General features: G+C 48.8%; 1 protein-coding gene across 2 annotated transcripts in view; it reads right to left on the bottom strand.

The window, feature by feature from the left end:
- LOC126545287 (U-scoloptoxin(11)-Sm5a-like) overlaps positions 1 to 13,955 on the bottom strand; it is a 211,381-nt gene extending 197,426 nt beyond the window's left edge. For both annotated transcript variants that reach the window (XM_050193084.3, XM_050193087.3), the window contains exon 1: positions 13,843 to 13,955. The gene's annotated coding sequence lies outside the window, so the exon portion shown is untranslated. The remainder of the gene's footprint in view (positions 1 to 13,842) is intronic.
- Between the last annotated feature and the right edge of the window lie 3,007 nt (positions 13,956 to 16,962).

Raw genomic sequence — 16,962 nt, 5'->3', positions numbered from 1 at the left:
GTTTAGCGGCTATGGTCCTAAACCACCGAAAGATTGCTGTCATCCTCTACATACACGGGTTAAAGATTAAAGAAGATTGCTGGAAGGAGCGGCATCAACGTTGTATTTTCGGCGTCTAATAAATTGGTCAGCGCGTGTAGAAACACAAGGCCAGAAAGAATCGCACGTACCGCATGCGAAAAAGAACATAAAAACAAATTCATTGATTTCATCACGGGTGTGGTATACCGCATTCCTCTCGGGTGTGGACGATCCTACTTTGGTCAAACAGGCAGATGCATAAACGGCAAGTTACGAGAACACAATAACAAAATAAACAACTTGGCCGCCGACGGATTTCTTGCCATCAATTGCCCGAGATGCAAATGCAAACCTAGATTTAAAGAAACAGTCGTCATGAGTAGAAGCAGGTGTGAAATGACGCGCTTGATAATAGAAGTTAGGCCCACATCAACATTCGGCGACGCATGCGTCAGTAAACCTTCCATTTCATTATCCTCAAGAGAGCTCAATTATCTTTGTTCGCGCTGAACGTGTGCATGTCTGGGAATATGTGTCAAAAAAAAAAAATACTGCTTACGTGTGGTTCCCAGTTTATTTTTGTTTTCATTTTTACTGAAATTTTACACGTGCTGTATGACGTTGCAAGGGTGCATATATAGGGACGAGAACGGGAAATAAATCTGTTGTTGAAAGTTAGCGCTGTGTGTCTCAGATGTGCCTTTCTGTTGTCCTTGTTCAGCTTGCGCTACAACAAAATAAGATAAGCCGTACCAAGAAGCCCCTATAGGTATACCCTCATCCCTCACTACAGCGTGCCTCATAATCAAATCGTGGTTTTGACGCGTAAAAACTCTGAATGCAGTTCATACGTATCGTCGCCCGCCGTGGTTGCTCAGTGGCTGTGGTGTTGGGCTGCTGAGCACGAGGTCGCGGGATCGAATCCCGGCCTCCGCGGCCGCATTTCGATGGGGGCGAAAACACCCGTGTGCTTAGATTTAGGTGCACATTAAAGAACCCCAGGTGGTCGAAATTTGGGGAGTCCTCCACTACGGCGTGCCTCATAATCAGAAAGTGGTTTGGGCACGTAAAACCCCATAAATTTTTACCTATCCTTCGCTGCGTGCATTTTGCACACACGCTGCCCGCTGTTCCTCGTGTCGGGTCACTTTTTCGAATGGGCGGACTGAAAGCGAAAGCATTATATTTCACGTTAACCGAATGAGTTAGCCAACATATCTGGTGTGATGGCATCTTGCTATAAAATAAAAGTGAACTAACCACATCACGTTCTTGTTGATAACGCTTTCATGCCTTGACTTGGAGTGATACCGTTGAATATCAGTACTCGTGGAGAAAGAGGCAAGTCTGGGTTTTCTGCGGGCATACAGTTTAAAATTATGCCACTTTGAGAAGCCTACGTATCTTTTGCCGTTGGCGTGTTTTCTTTCTCGAAACTCTTATCAGGTACGCACATTATTTGGGGCAACACAGAAATACCGTCACGATTCAATGGCATAAGTATTTGCTGACGCACTCGGCTCCTGCAGCTATGTAGCAAGTGTTCGTAGTGTTTCACTGACCTACTAACAGCTGCTGCACTAAATTTTCTAGTTTGAAGACCAACGGAAGTAATCGTAACAGAACCATTTAGAAGCGCGCAGCTCGAACGAAATCACTGCTTCAACCGGGATAAGGCTAAGAAAAATGCCGCGCAAGACAGAACTATAGCTGGCAGCGCTGGGTGCCCCTATATATGAGTGGGATGTAGAGGTATAGGCACTGCGCCGCGAGTCACATGTGTAGAACAGGAATGTAAAAACGAGTACAACAATGAGCTAAGTTCATGGTCCGAGCCGTGATAAGCTCTTGGCGGCCCTTCGCCTCAGTTACCGACTTATAAAATCGCTTCGCTCTCATCATCATCACCAGTTAGCTACAGCACAGAGTCCTTTTCCAGCTGTCTCCAGCTATACGCCTGTCCTTCGTCAACCGACTTCATCGTTTCCCTACAAATTTCCTGATCTCATTACTCATTCTAACCATTTGCCACGACCGGAAACGCTTTCCATCCTTTAGTTCTGAGAGACTACAGTTGTCTGTTATCCGCATTATATTACCTTCACATTCGTGTTACTTGAAACTACAATGTAAGATACCCACGTTTGATTTATAATCCGCGTCGCCTCCATCCCATGCCTTATGCCTATTACTTTCGATCCCGTCGTTCTTCATGTGATGTTTCGTTTCCTTCGAAGTTTCTTTGTTATGCTCCAAGTTACGGCTCTTTAGGTTTGTACTATAGAATAATAGAGTGATATGCTTTTCTTTTGAAGGATTTTCGAACTCTTGTTTATTTATCTGCAGATGTCGTTGTCATGAATCTCTCGTGACTAGTTGGACGATATGAGTGCACTTTCCTCACTGCTTCAACTATCTGGCTGCTGATGACGAAGGGTTCCATCTACACATCGGTTTGGTTGTCAGCAAATGCGTCGCTCGCGGTGACCTCTACCAAAGCGAGTTGTCTTTTATTTGACTGTCCTTCTTCTTTTTTTTACAGAATCAGAGCAAGCACGGCCAAAATTCCCAGCTTCCAGGCGATCGAACATCGGACTCCTCGTTAACAAGAGTTTGAAATTCGCCATGCATAAACGCAAACGTGTGGCATTGCATGCACTAACGCAACAAGTCTTCCTCTATGGTACTGCTAGATAGATAAATCTAAGCGGCTACAAACCGCTCGTCTCCGGTGGGTGCGACGAACGCTCAGGCTCGGCAAACATTCATTCCGTGCCAGCGCTGGACTTCAACGACAAAGCAGATGCACGAGGGGCGTCTTCACGAACCAACTTCTTGGCTGCCTCCAGAAATAGCACATAAGTTGTTGTTGTCGTCGTCGTCGTCGTCGTCGTCGTTGTTGTTGTTATTGTTGTTGTTGTTTGCGACCTTCGTTAGAGAGACGGTGCCAGCTGTGCAGGGTCAACTACTCAGTGAATCCCTTTTATTTCACGTAGCACTCGACATTTTTAAACGTTCATCTAAAGTCTGGCGCGCGTTCCCGATTAGCTCGGCTCATCCAAGTGCCCGCCCCTACCCGAGCCAGGAATCTCCCCCACAACGTCAATAATCGGATATTCAAATGAACCTCAAAAGCCAAACTCGACCTTCACTGTCGCAGAAAATCTATAGAAACATGCAGCACACAAATTAGAATGAATAGGAAGGAAAGGATAGTTCTGAATTTTGCAAAAAAATATTAATTGAATCGATCGCCTTAGTCAAACTTTCAACAAAGCCTCAAACAAGTTTTCTTTTTTTCGCGCCGGAGCGCCTGACTCATGTACGGTTCACGTGAACGCCAGATTCGCGAGAAGTAGGGAGCACGCCACTGACCCGACTGACATTTCGCCAGGCTCCTTTCTTTCCCAACTCGAAACAGCCACTTCGTATCAGGAGAGTAGCGGCGCTATACGGTTAAGTTATTCTAAACTTTCCGGTAACAATTCTCGACCAGCCAATTCGACCAGCCACCGCAAGCTAAGGGGGAGCGGATCAATCACAGACGCCGGCACCACCCTCTTCAGCCGGTTATCTACTTTCACTGTTCTGGCTAGGCCCCATCGAATCTCCCTCCACTTGAGCGTGCTCCTCGCCTCTTATCAGCCCATTCGATAAGGAAATCTGCTCAATGTAGGCAATGCTATTGGCTTTGACAGCAAAAGAACTGACCTGCTATAAACGAGGAGCGCGTTTCATTGGGTGTTTCAAACAACGCTGCGGGTTACCGCCCGATATTTGCGTGGGTGGTTACGTAAATTCGACGTCAGGAAATTGGAATAAAAACAGATTGGAATCGTTTTACGTTATAGGGCCCCATGAGACTGTTCCCATCTATCGCCATAACCAGAGCGTGAAGTATACATGTCAGAAAGTGCTAACGAGTGCTTTAGTAACGTCAACTAGTATCCATTTATACGGCAATACTCAATTGGTCACGATCCGAAAGAGACAGGCTTAATGCCCAAATAAGAAAGGTCACCAAGCAAGCCCTCGGCATTCCGACCAGCACCAGGAACGAGAAGCAGCTGGAGCACCTGGGCATGCACAACACCCTGGAAGAAATTTCCGAAGCCCAGCAGCGCGCCCAGCTTGCTAGGCTTTCGACGACGCCTCCGGGGCGCACGATCCTAGGGAAGCTAGGCTTTGCTCAAGGAAACATAGAAAAAGACTTTGCGGACCTCCCACGGGACATCCGTGCCAAGATCACGGTACGACCTGTACCCAGAAACGTACACCCCGAAAACAGCAAACGCAGACGGCAAGCGAGAGGACAATTCCTCCTTAACCAAGCCTCGGCGAACCGCGAACGCTCAGCTTTTGTGGACGCGGCTGCATACGCGGGAAACAAAGCTTTCGCAGTGGCGGTTGTGCACGGCCGCGGATCCACAAGACATGCAGCCGCGGTAATCGCAAGGAAGCCTGAACAGGCCGAACAGGTTGCGATCGCTGTTGCGCTCACCGACGACAATCTTTGCCATATCTACAGCGGCTCCATAGCCGCTATCAGAGCTTTCCAAAAGGGCACGGTTTGCGCACAGGCTCTCAGAATTGTTACAAAGAAAGAGATTAAGAAATACACTTAAGACCAAAGATCGGCGACGTCCCCAACCTTAACGAGGCGGCACACGAGGCTGCGCGCGCGCTTACAGACCGCGCTCCTTCACCCGACCACTCGCAGAACAAGGACGCCCCCACTACATACAATGAAATCACTAAACACTACTACCTACAACGTAGAGAGTATAGCACGCCACACCGCACGCTCACTCGAGCTCAAGCGGTTACACTCAGAATGCTACAAACAGACACATACCCCATGCAAAACAGACTATACCATTACATGCCTGAGCTCTACGACAACTCTTATTGCACCAATTGCAAAAGATCCCTTAACGTATATCATTTACTCTGGCTGTGCTCGCAAGCTCACATAAACTACGAACAGGACAAGCGCAAGTTTGAAGAAGCGATCCGGAGCGAAGAACTCGCTCCCCAACTCTGGGCCGTCCAGCAGGTCCACGACGCCGCAAGGAAACTCAACCTCCCGGTTCCGTTGTGGGAGACGCCCACTCCATGAGAGCGCAAAGCTCTCGTGGCCTTCAGGACCTCGAATAAAGTTGATTTCCTTCCTTCCTATACTTCAACGGGCACGTTAGCATAACAACTCTACCGCAGCTGTCGTCATTCCAGCAAAAGCCACCACTATCAAGCTGAAAACCTCTCATTTGGCAACGTCAGCGGCAGCAGAACTCGCAGCGCTTCGAGTCGCGCAACACTTTATTAATGACGAATGAATACACAAACGGTTGATTTTCTGTGACTCGAAGCTGGCACTGCAGTGTTTATTATCACCTTTACGGCGCGGTCCGCATGAACAGTTGATATTTGAAATCACGGAGGCCATACACGACTTGATTGAGAAAAGACATGAAATAATTTTTCAATGGCTACCTAGTCACTGCGGTATCATCGGCAATGAACGTGCCGATCAAGCTGCTCGTTCAACTCATGTAGATAACAACCTCCTATCGATCCTGCTGTCTATGGCAGATGCTGCAAGGATGCTCCACCTACTTGCACGCCAATGCACCACATCAGAGTGGAATGAACCACATTTCATCGTCGAATTTCGCTTCTCATCTGTCGTCGTAACGGGGAGGCCGCGTTTACGGAGGAGCCATTCGTTGTCTTGCGCCCAATATGCGGAGCTTTGGATTAGTGGGTCCGCACATTCCATCCCAGCTACAACTATGGGAAGACAACGAGTAGTGCGTACTCCTGAGGAAGAAGCTGGCCACCGCGAGCATCAGCAAAAGTTGGCTCGTCAACTCCCGGCGCCGAGAGGCCGCAGCTCGTCATCGTAGGGCCGACCCCGAGCTGCGCGCCACAGATGCCGAGTTTAAACGGCGGCGCCGGGAGGCCTACACCGAGATGCGCGCCCGAGACGCGGAAACACATTGGTAGCGCCGAGAGGCCGACGCCGATGCGCGCGCCCGAGACGAGGAAACACATTGGTAGCGCCGAGAGGCCGACGCCGATGTGCGCGCCTGAGACGCGGAAACACATTGGTAGCGCCGAGAGGCCGACGCCGATGTGCGCGCCTGAGACGCGGAAACACATTGGTAGCGCCGAGAGGCCGACGCCGATGTGCGCGCCCGAGACGCGGAACACATTGGTAGCGCCGAGAGGCCGACGCCGATGTGCGCGCCCGAGACGCGGAAACACATTGATAGCGCCGAGAGGCCGACACCGATGTGCGCGCCCGAGACGCGGAACACATTGGCAGCGCCGAGAGGCCGACACCGATGTGCGCGCCTGAGACGCGGAAACACATTGGTAGCGCCGAGAGGCCGACGCCGATGTGCGCGCCCGAGACGCGGAACACATTGGTAGCGCCGAGAGGCCGACCCCTGACTGCGCGCCACATATGCCGAGTTTAAACGGTGGTGCCGGGAGGCCTACCCCGAGCTGCGCGCCCGAGACGCGGAAACACATTGGCAGCGCCGAGAGGCCGACACCGATGTGCGCGCCCGAGACGCGGAATACATTGGCAGCGCCGGGAGTCCGACCCCGAGCTGCGCGCCACAGATGCCGAGTTTTAAACGGCGGTGCCGGGAGGCCTACCCCGAGCTGCGCGCCCGAGACGCGGAAACGCATCGGAAGCTCCGGGAGGCCTACCCCGACCTGCGCGCCCGAGACGCGGAACACATTGGCAGCGCCGGGAGGCCGACCCCTGGCTGCGCGCCACATATGCCGAGTTTAAACGGTGGTGCCGGGAGGCCTACCCCGAGCTGCGCGCCCGAGACGCGGAACACATTGGCAGCGCCGAGAGGCCGACACCGATGTGCGCGCCCGAGACGCGGAATACATTGGCAGCGCCGGGAGTCCGACCCCGAGCTGCGCGCCACAGATGCCGAGTTTTAAACGGCGGCGCCGGGAGGCCTACCCCGAGCTGCGCGCCCGAGACGCGGAACACATTGGCAGCGCCGGGAGGCCGACCCCTGGCTGCGCGCCACAGATGCCGAGTTTTAAACGGCGGCGCCGGGAGGCCTACCCCGAGCTGCGCGCCCGAGACGCGGAACACATTGGCAGCGCCGGGAGGCCGATCCCTGGCTGCGCGCCACATATGCCGAGTTTTAAACGGCGGCGCCGGGAGGCCTAGCCCGATATGCGCGCCCGAGACGCGGAAACACATCGGAAGCTCCGGGAGTCCGACGCGACCTGCGCGCCCGAGAAGCCGAAGTTCAATGGCAGCGCCAAAAGGCCGAGCCCGAGCTGCGCGGACAGACATCGGCGGCGTCGGGATGAAGAACCCGGGCTCCGCGAACGAGAAGCTCTAGAACGGCGTCAACGTAGAGAAGCAACCATCCTGAACGGTGGAGCCACTGCTCGCTTCAAGCGGGAATTCCTGGATCGAGACTTTCGTCACAAAAAAAAAGAAAGAACGCTCGGTAAAACACGGACAGAAACCTCACGCACAAAAAAATTCCACTGGGAAGACCCTCCCTCCCCCCCCCCCCCCCCCCCCGGAAAAAAGCACTCCTAAATCATGCTCATCCCGCGAAGTATGCAAAAGCGAAAATGAGGTCAAAGAATGGTGAAACAAAATATTTAAAATATAGACTGCTTGCGAAGATTGACTTGCATGGTATGAAACTCAGTGTAATTAACACAGCTTCGCTGTTCGACCATCTTCACGGACTGGAAGGGGCGGTGATTTCCTTTTTCTTCTTTTTCTTTTCTCGATTCTTTCTTTTTTCCTTCTCGCTCTTTGTCCTCTTAACGACCCCTACATTCCGAACCACAGTGCAGGGTAGCAAACCCGAAACTCGCCTCTGGTTAACTTCCATGCCTTTCTTCTCTCTCTCTCTCTCTCTCTCTCTCTCTTAGCACAACACATATTCTGCGAGAATGTGGACACCGACTTCCCCCACAAAACCAAGTCAAGCGTACCACTGTGCCTAGTGGTTGAATATGGGCACATCCACGGAGGCCCCACGGTACCTGACCTATATTAAATACATGATTTCTCTCTCTCTCTCTCTCTCTCTCTCTCTCTCTCTCTCTCTCTCTCTGTGTGTGTGTGTGTGCGGGAGGTATACGGACAGTGCCACCAGCAGTGCCAAAGTTTAGCTTCTTGCCTTACATGACGACATCCGCTTCGTTCCACTGTAAACTACAAGCATCTGGCGCGTGTTTTGAGGCTCCAAGTTATCACTTGAGATCCCGCAGTCAGATTTACAACATGGGACTTCCGAACAGTTAGCGTCCGCGATCAAAGAGACGCGCCACTGAACTTTTAATTGTATTTATGATATCGTTTTTCAGTAGCATGCCAGGTCACGGCGCTATCGTGCGTAATGACCTTACTGATAACGCTGCTGTCGCTAAACGTGCCCATAAAAGGTTTCCTTAACGCAGTAGTACGTAAACCAAAACAGGTGACACAGACTTCGCAGACCTCTTTAGTCTATATTCCGTAATTGCGCTACACAGGTTATTGGTATGCGAAGAATACACCAGCCATCCCACTTGTCCTCTTTCGTCAATTAAAATTGAACACCCGCGAATGGTTTGTTCCCCGAATAATCAGATTATGTCAAGTGAGGTGACTGCGTTGAAATGCGAACAGATTATAGAGCTCGTCTCGAAGAAATTGAAGGTTGAAGAATTAGGTTGGAGGATATATGTCGCCCACATTGTGTAACGGACACGAGCACTATATACCGTCGAATATGCCGTCGTTATTGGAACTGGGGAAGACCCTCGACCAAGTTTTTCTTATTGTGTGATTGTCACTTTGCCTGCAGTTCCTTGCGAAATTGCCGGTCAATTATTCTTAATTCTGGATGCGTCTGTCTACGCTATGAAAATTATTTTCGATCAGCCATGTCGCTATGGAACTATTAAATATTACAGTAGCAGCATGCGTACTATACTTCAGGGGGAAAATTCACAAAGCTTTTCGTTCGGAAGTGCTGTTTTTCATTGGCTAATCGCCTTCGCTATTAATATGTCCTACATCACTATTGACTGGCACAACCGCTTTCAGTGTAAGAACGTTTTGTGAATACGGGCCCAGAGTTCTGATATTACTAACTAAAAAAGAAAAAAAAAGAAAGTTCGTGATTCGTGGGTTTCGAATAATGTTGCATTGGCTCACATAGAGAGCCGAGGCATGTAACGGGGACTCATATTTGCTTTAGCAATTGCTAAAAATTAAAATAAGAAGGCAGCAGTCCTAACAGCTTAAAGAAAAAAATCTCCAGCGCAAAAGAGTGCACTTGAAGACATGCTCCCGTTCAGACTGACTCATCATTTCCACCTTTTCCTTTCCCGTGTTGCTGACGTTGACGCTGCCGATGTTATGGCCAAAGCGGTCCGTCACTCTTGCGCCGGCCGGTGGACACGGCAGCGCGGGCGGCAGAAGGAAAAGGCCGCGAGTTCGCCGGTGTCCCAGCAGAGTAAACAAGCACCAGCAGATGCCGCGAGAATTCGCGTTGCAAGGAAGAGCACCACTACGTCGCCGGTGCCATCCTCGACTCGTGAGAGAGGCCGACTACGCGCAATAATTCATCATGGCTGGGCCCTGCGGCTTGCGATTTACAAAGACGCCCAACGACAGGCCTGATTCATCGCCCGCTAAGCGAAGGAAGTATGACAGCAGCACTGTGCCGCCAACAAAAGACGCGTATTCCCGTGGTCCCGTCTTGTGCTCTTCATTCGAACGGTCAAAAACGGACACGCTTTGCAAGACGGAACGAAAAAAAAAAAAAGCGACTACGCGGGGCTGAACTGCTGGAATCTAAGAAAAAGCTCACGACAAAAATTTTAAGGGACTCGGTTGGCTTCCCTCAGCGGCGCATATTATTCTTTCGCCCTGCCCTTTGCCTCACTGAAGAACCGTTCTTGTAAGCAAACAATGAATCATCGTCGTCATCAGCTTCGCCCTGTTTTAATGTACGCTGGGAGGACGAAAAGCCCACTTGCCCATATCGTGCGTCAGCCGAAGTCATCATCTGCCTGCAAATTTCCAAAGCACAGTACCCCACCTAATACCCAGCCCATTTTTGCACAATCAGGCGAAAGAAATGAAGAAAACAATCCATCGAAACTGTAGGCAACAGGTCAGATTGCCCAAATAATTATCGTGGCATCAATATATATATATATATATATATATATATATATATAATTGCTTGACAATATTATTACCGCGACATCTATGCTGGGTGGCGTGATCTCCGCCCATCGCATCTGCCCCTCTGCGCCTCCACGCTCCAATTATAGTTCCAGAGGGGCGCCAATCTCGAAAGAAGTTCGCCCCCGTACACGCTTTAATTGGAGGTGTATGCCGTTCTTCTGTATGCATACGCCATGTCCTTGCGAGCTCTGCACAGGAACTGCCATACACACTGCTGAATCTCTAATTTCTGCAGGAAGCTTAGGCAAAGAACAAGTTGTCGTGTGGTAAGAGCAGGTAGAAAACCGTAATGATTGATGTAGCTAGATTATACATATAGGAAATCGCTTGGCGAACCATGCTGGACACGAAGGTAGCTAAATATAGCTCGACATAGTTCATTCCGCTGTGATTTAGAGTTCACGAACTCCAAAGTGGTTCTGGAAGAATCTCTGGAAGTGGGTCATGTCAATGTTAAGTGTGCTGCTTGAACTGCTCGCAGCGACTGCGGAGAACTCATCCTGATCCCGTATGCCGCTTTCGGGAACTGACGGAGCGGCACTTGTGTCACCTCTTGCACAGCGCTCGCTGCGTAGTAGTGTGACGTGGAGTGACGATAGCGGCCTGATAATTGTTTTGACCCAATATGACTTTCACCACCATGTCGCGTTCGTCAGAAAATTTCTTTCGTAAGCAACATTCTTTTCTTTAACACTCAACTACCTAGTACGCCGCCGTCGTGACACACGTCGGTTAACAGGACCTGGACCATATGCCTAAAATTTTTACGCGTTTGAGAACCTTGAGGAGTACCTTTAGGAACCCTTTAAAGTAGGTAACGACATGTGCCTTTAATTTTCGGGATACCCTTGGAACATGGCGATGCGCGCCTACTAAGGAGCTTCTACTATAACGCTCCCATATACGAGAAAGAGCACACAATTATACTATGCAAGATGCCTTGGCTTCATGTGTTAGTGTGTTTCACGTGCACTGTGTTTTCTCTACTTCATCAAACATAGTCGCATGCTAGGCGTGCAGCTATCGCCTATCTTCTATATTGCATTTCCCAATTGAAGGCTGAGCTATAGGTAAAAAGAGGCCCCCAAGAAGAGACAGACCACAAGTTACGCTGATTTTCAGCTGTTTTATTTTCGTCGTCTTCGCATACATTTATACAGGATTATCAGCGTATGCGCAGGCAAACCGTGCGCTCTAAATAACATTGAAGTCCTTTCATAAACAGTGTAATAGAGAGCTCAGACAAGCTGGCTCCGCTCTCTTTTCTCAGTTCGTCCCGGCAATAATGCTGCAATCGAAGTGTAATCGAATCAAGCCCACAAGCTATACAACGTAGACCACGAAAGCCACTGTCTTGCTTGTCGGCGCTGTTCCGATGCGTCCTTAGGAGGTCATTCACACATCTTCTTGTCTGGCAGGAAAGGCCATACAGAAACGGCGCTTGATAAATGGCTTACTCTTGTGCACTTAGCCAGCCTGTTCTTGTGAGCTTTGCCACACAAAATTAAACATCGTAAAGGGCTACTCGTGTTCGCGTCTCTTTCACGGTATGATATACAATAAGAGCTTGAACATCCATTGATCTGAAAGCTCGGACAAGGGGTCAGAATCAGTAAAGTTGTTGCTTTTCTTTTGCGTCCGTTGTTTTGTATTCCACTACCTCTACTTTAAGTTCTCCTATCTCTGTTAAACATTTTTTTCTCTGTCTCTCCTAGTAACGCACAAATGTCATCAATCCCTCACGTTCACCTAATCTATTCTGGGAAGAGTCGCTCGTTCCACGGGCGAATCAATAGACCACTTTGTAGTGCCTTTCTTTAGAGCACACAGGGACCCTCACGGAAGCCAGCAATTTGAGACAGTAACACAGTATCATAAAGAAAAGTTTCCTTGCTTCCAGCTTTGGCTTTAGTTCATAAATGTCATTCGATTGTAGAGCGTCGTGTAATGCAGTTATGCGGTCTCTGACATCAAGCTTACCACCTCTAGAACTTTGCGCGTTCAGTGGGCGTGTGATTCGCCCACGCTCTTAGAAGCTGCCTTTCTCCCGTCTTCTACTTTCGCTTGATTTTACGAGGGCACCATATTAGTATGCAGTCATTAATGCGGGGTATTCTTGTTTTATTGTAAAAGGACGCGTCATTTTTTTTTTAGATTAGGAATACGCGGCAAAGGCCAGTCAAAACGGCAGAAAACACACAGCGAGGCAAATCTAGTATACGCTTAATCCGCCTTTGTCGAGTTTCACTAATATTATTTGTGCAAGGCCGTGCTCCCTTTTCTTCCTCGTTTTTAGCTGTTGTCCATCGACTAGGCCTTACATAAGCTTCGCAAAACGCGCCTTGATGGCCATCTGTATATTTGTGGACATCCTTATTTCTCGCTTTCTCTCTCTCTCTCTCTTACATCTCAGTATAATAAAAGTGCATCGGCTGCTTGCTGGAAATGCGCCTGCTTTGGGTGATTTAAGAGCACGTTCCTTCGTAGCGGCAGATCACGCGTTTCTACTGGCCCACGTTCTTCTCTTCAAAGCTCTGTAACCAGCCGCTGACCCGAGATAGAGAAAACTCAAGAAGGCTTTTATTTCACTCTTTATCAGCTTTGTTCCAGTGTATCCAGATCTCGTCCAAATCGTCTTTTTTTTTTTTTTTTGACAACGCTCAGTGAGACAACAGTTTTATTGTTATTTCGTTTTAAGAATATACTTTAGCCTAGTCTACTCAGGCTACGTGCATCACCGACGTACTCGGTAAGAGTTCCTGCTGGGAACTTAATCTTGCATTCTTCTTCTTTTTTTCTTACGTTGTGAAACATCAACAAAAATCTGGCATTTCTTGTCGGCGTAACGCCTCCAGCGGTCTTCAAAGATAAGTACGTAACATAGGCGGCTTATACAACTCGGCGAAGTGTGCAGAATACGATTACACCACTGGGCAAAATAAGCAAAATGCAACAAACAAATCGCCTTTCCGATGCCTGCACTCGGTTCGCGAGGCGTCGCATTTCGCAATAGTTCTCGACTTCGTAATAGAGCAAGTTCTCGGAATACGCAAGAAAATATTTTTCTTCCTTGTGAACAACACGTCAAAGAACAGTGCCAAAAACAAAAACAAAATTATGTGGAGGGGGCGAATAATAATAATGCAAAGCCTCAGATAATCCCGCAGAGCAAATTCTCGAAAGAACATTTCCTAGCAAAGGTGGTGTCGATGTTCCCGCTCCAGTATAACACCGTACTTCTTGGTCCAGAATTTAGAAACAGTTATTCGTACGTGAGTTCACGCTTTTATCTTCTTCTCTTTCTATCGATAAGGTATCTTAGTGGCGCCTTTTAAGACGCCTGTTTCATTACATTCTTTTTTTAATTACACAACAAGTTCCATTGTATTAATCGGCGTGCACTACTGATATTGCTGTGGATATTCTTTCGCTCAATCAACGAATAGGAAACGGGGAAAACTGAACCAAAAAAACCTCCTCACACTTGGCGCGCGCGCGCGCGGCGCGCGGCGGGAGCGCCCAAGTTGAGGAGGCGGCAAAGAAGAGGAAGGCAGAGGAGCGTGCTGCCCGCTCACCGCTTCTCGGGATGAAGCGCAACGAAGTCGAAGGCGAGAGACGGGACACCTCGGAGCGCCGGGACCTTCGTTCGCCGGTTTGCGGGCTGTCGTCGGACTGATTCAGCACCGGTGCCCCAACCCGACGTTGTTCAACTCCCCGCGCGTTCCGCGCCCGGGTCCATCTCTATTGGGCCCGGGCCTATCACGTGGGCCGCGGCTGCACCAATCGCGGAGCGCGGCCGCCTCACATGCACCTGCGGTGGCTTCCCGTCGAGGGCGCACTGAAGTGATGCGGGAGAGAGGCGTTGTAGTAAACTGCCGAGCACACTACGCCAGAGTTCATCGCAGGTCATTAAGATTTTAGGCCCGCGCAACGGCACCCCCTCAAGAGCGCATTTTCGGTCGCCGCCGATTCGATGCGGGGGCGGGGAAACTGCGTGCGGAGTTTGGGCCTCTGGCAAAACACAGGTGTATCTCTTTGCCCTTCCACGCTCACTTCGGTAGCAAGATAACGAGAGCAGTCTTTGGCGTCCGCGACGGTGCCGCTTTTATAATTTTTGCATTCACTGCACTCACTGCTAATTAAAGAAACTGGATGCATTATAAGTAGCATGTGTGCAAACACCACTGTAAAGCTCTACATCCTAAGACACATACTGCCAACGTTTACCCGCCGTGGTGAGTTAATGGCGATGGCGCTGCGCTGCTAAGCAAGAGGTCGCGGGATGAAATCCCGGCCGAAGAGGCCGCATTTAGATGGGGGCGAAATGGAAAACAAATGTGCCACCTACATTGGGTGCACGTTACAGAACCCTAGGTGGTCGAAAATAATCCGGAGTCCCCTACTTCGGCGTGCCTCAAAATCAGATCGTGGTTTTGGGGCGTAAAAACTCAATAATTTCATTAAGTTTTTATACACTCACCCTCCCACACACCTTCTCCCCTCGCCCACACACTGCGCGTGCATGCATGCACGTCACAGGCCAGAGAAAAAAAAATGTTTCTGTGTACTACGCAAGAACAAATGGTACGATATGACCATGCCATTTTGTAAAAAATACCTATAAAGATTAAGGCAGCGTATTATGTATCATGTGTGAACTTCTGTCCCGAAATCCTGTCCTCGTCCGTTTCCGTTTCGCCTCTGTCTCAGGCTACTGTTAGTCTTTTTCCAAACAGTATTGACTTTTAGACTGTAGTCAGCAATGCACTGAACTGGCAGAGCTGCTGTTCTGTTTACTTAAATTATCACGTAATGGTCCCCGAATGCATGCAACATTATAATAGTCGTGCTACCTAGTAGCACTCGGGAACAAGTATATATAAAAACGAATAATCAGGGTTCGCGAAGAAGTACGAGACCGGATTTCACAGGGCATCAATGTTTGTGTTTCTCGGTGCCAGGCACTGCCAGCAACATATTTTCTTACGTCGTAACTTAGTTGCTGCTAATAATATGACCAGAAAGTAAATAACCTTCAGCCAAATAGCTAGTCATATGCAGTCATTTATATGGACGTCATGTGTCTGAGATTCGACGGAAACTGGGCTGGCTGCTGGCACTAATTACAGGATAAACATTCAGAGAGGAAAGCCCGAGAGCACTTGGGGCTCAGAAGGCAGGTGGGACGAGAGCAACGCCGGTAGTGAGCGCTGCCAGCCGTGGAGGTAGTTGCTTTCTCTAGCATAGCTCACATATTCAACAACTTTGCTAAGTACCAAATCCACGAGCCTCCCTATGCCTACCGGAATTTACAACATAATACTCGAAATATTTCTGCTTCCCGATTCTGGGGTAGCAAACAAAGAGAAACTTGGTTAGCGCTGTGTTTGTTAAGAACCATCTGAACTAATTATGACACTGCTCTTTTTGTGCAAGTTTATTAACTTACTGAGGCGCCTTGTATACCTAACGTGGCTTGCGTTTCCTAGTACCCTTTATACGCGATAAAAGCTACTAAAAGGGCTCGTCAAGCATATCAAACACGAAGCATGAAGGGCCCAAGCGACAGGATCCTTTAAATACATGCACACGTGCCTACAAACTTGTAAGGCAATTAATAGGCACATTCATAGCTTATGTAGTGCAGCCGAGAGAAAAATGTGGACTTTACGCCGGAAACTTGGGCAGGCAACCACTACAGTGAAACTAACCGCCTATTTGACACTTGTGAGACCAACTTTGGAATATGGCTGTATCGTGTGGGACCCCTACACAAAAAACCAGATAGCAAGGATTGAAAAAGTACAAAGAAGGGCGGCTAGATTTATTCTGTCTAGATATAAGTCCACGGATTCAGTCTCGGGGATGTTGTCAGAACTTAAATTACCCCAACTGCTAGAGCGGCGAAGAGTTGCTCGACTTAAGTTCCTCTATCTTTTGCGGGGTAACTTCTTTAACATAAACACCGGACTGTACTTAACGAAGCGCTCGGCCCGAACATTAAGAAGCAGTCACAACGAACAACTTACAACCCTCCAAGCTCGGATCAACACATTCAAGTACTCATTCTTCCCACGAACAATTGAAGAATGGAACTCGTTGCCACAGCACATAACGCAAACAGACTCTGTCAGTTTGTTTGAAAAATCAATACACCTTTACTTTGACCTACCAAATTAACCACGACAGCTCGTTTCTAGCACATTTCACCTACTTGAAAATATGAATGTTGCTGTGTGTGCTTCTGCTACCGCATTTGTATTTTGTTGTGAACCGCAGGTTGTGTGCGCTAACTTTATTTTTTATTTGCATGTCTGCAAGGCTGTGATTGCCAATGCATTTACTGCATTGCAACAAATATTTTCCACCCTGTAACGGCCCAAAGATGGGCTAACAGTATTAATAATAAATGAAATGAAATTCGCTGCTTCGAATGCACTGTACACTCGGCACCGAAACACGGCATGATCCATGCCGGTAGAGGTCATTCAACGCTATACGCTGTGAACAGGAGCCGTTCGACTCAGTAGACACTGGACAGAGAAATTAAGCATACAAGGACAACAAACGTTAAACCAACCCTAGTAATTCATCGTAATATAGCAACTTCCCGCATTATTCGTAAAATATAGATGCCGGTTAAGTTTAACTAAGATTAACTGAGGGATCAAGTGGCGAGGTTGGAAGCACTCGCT

The sequence above is a fragment of the Dermacentor andersoni genome, chromosome 1 (genome assembly GCF_023375885.2).
Source record: "Dermacentor andersoni chromosome 1, qqDerAnde1_hic_scaffold, whole genome shotgun sequence".
Classification (NCBI taxonomy): Eukaryota; Metazoa; Arthropoda; class Arachnida; order Ixodida; family Ixodidae; genus Dermacentor; species Dermacentor andersoni.
Note: the sequence above shows the minus strand (reverse complement) of the source record. Positions and strands in the feature narration are given on the sequence as shown.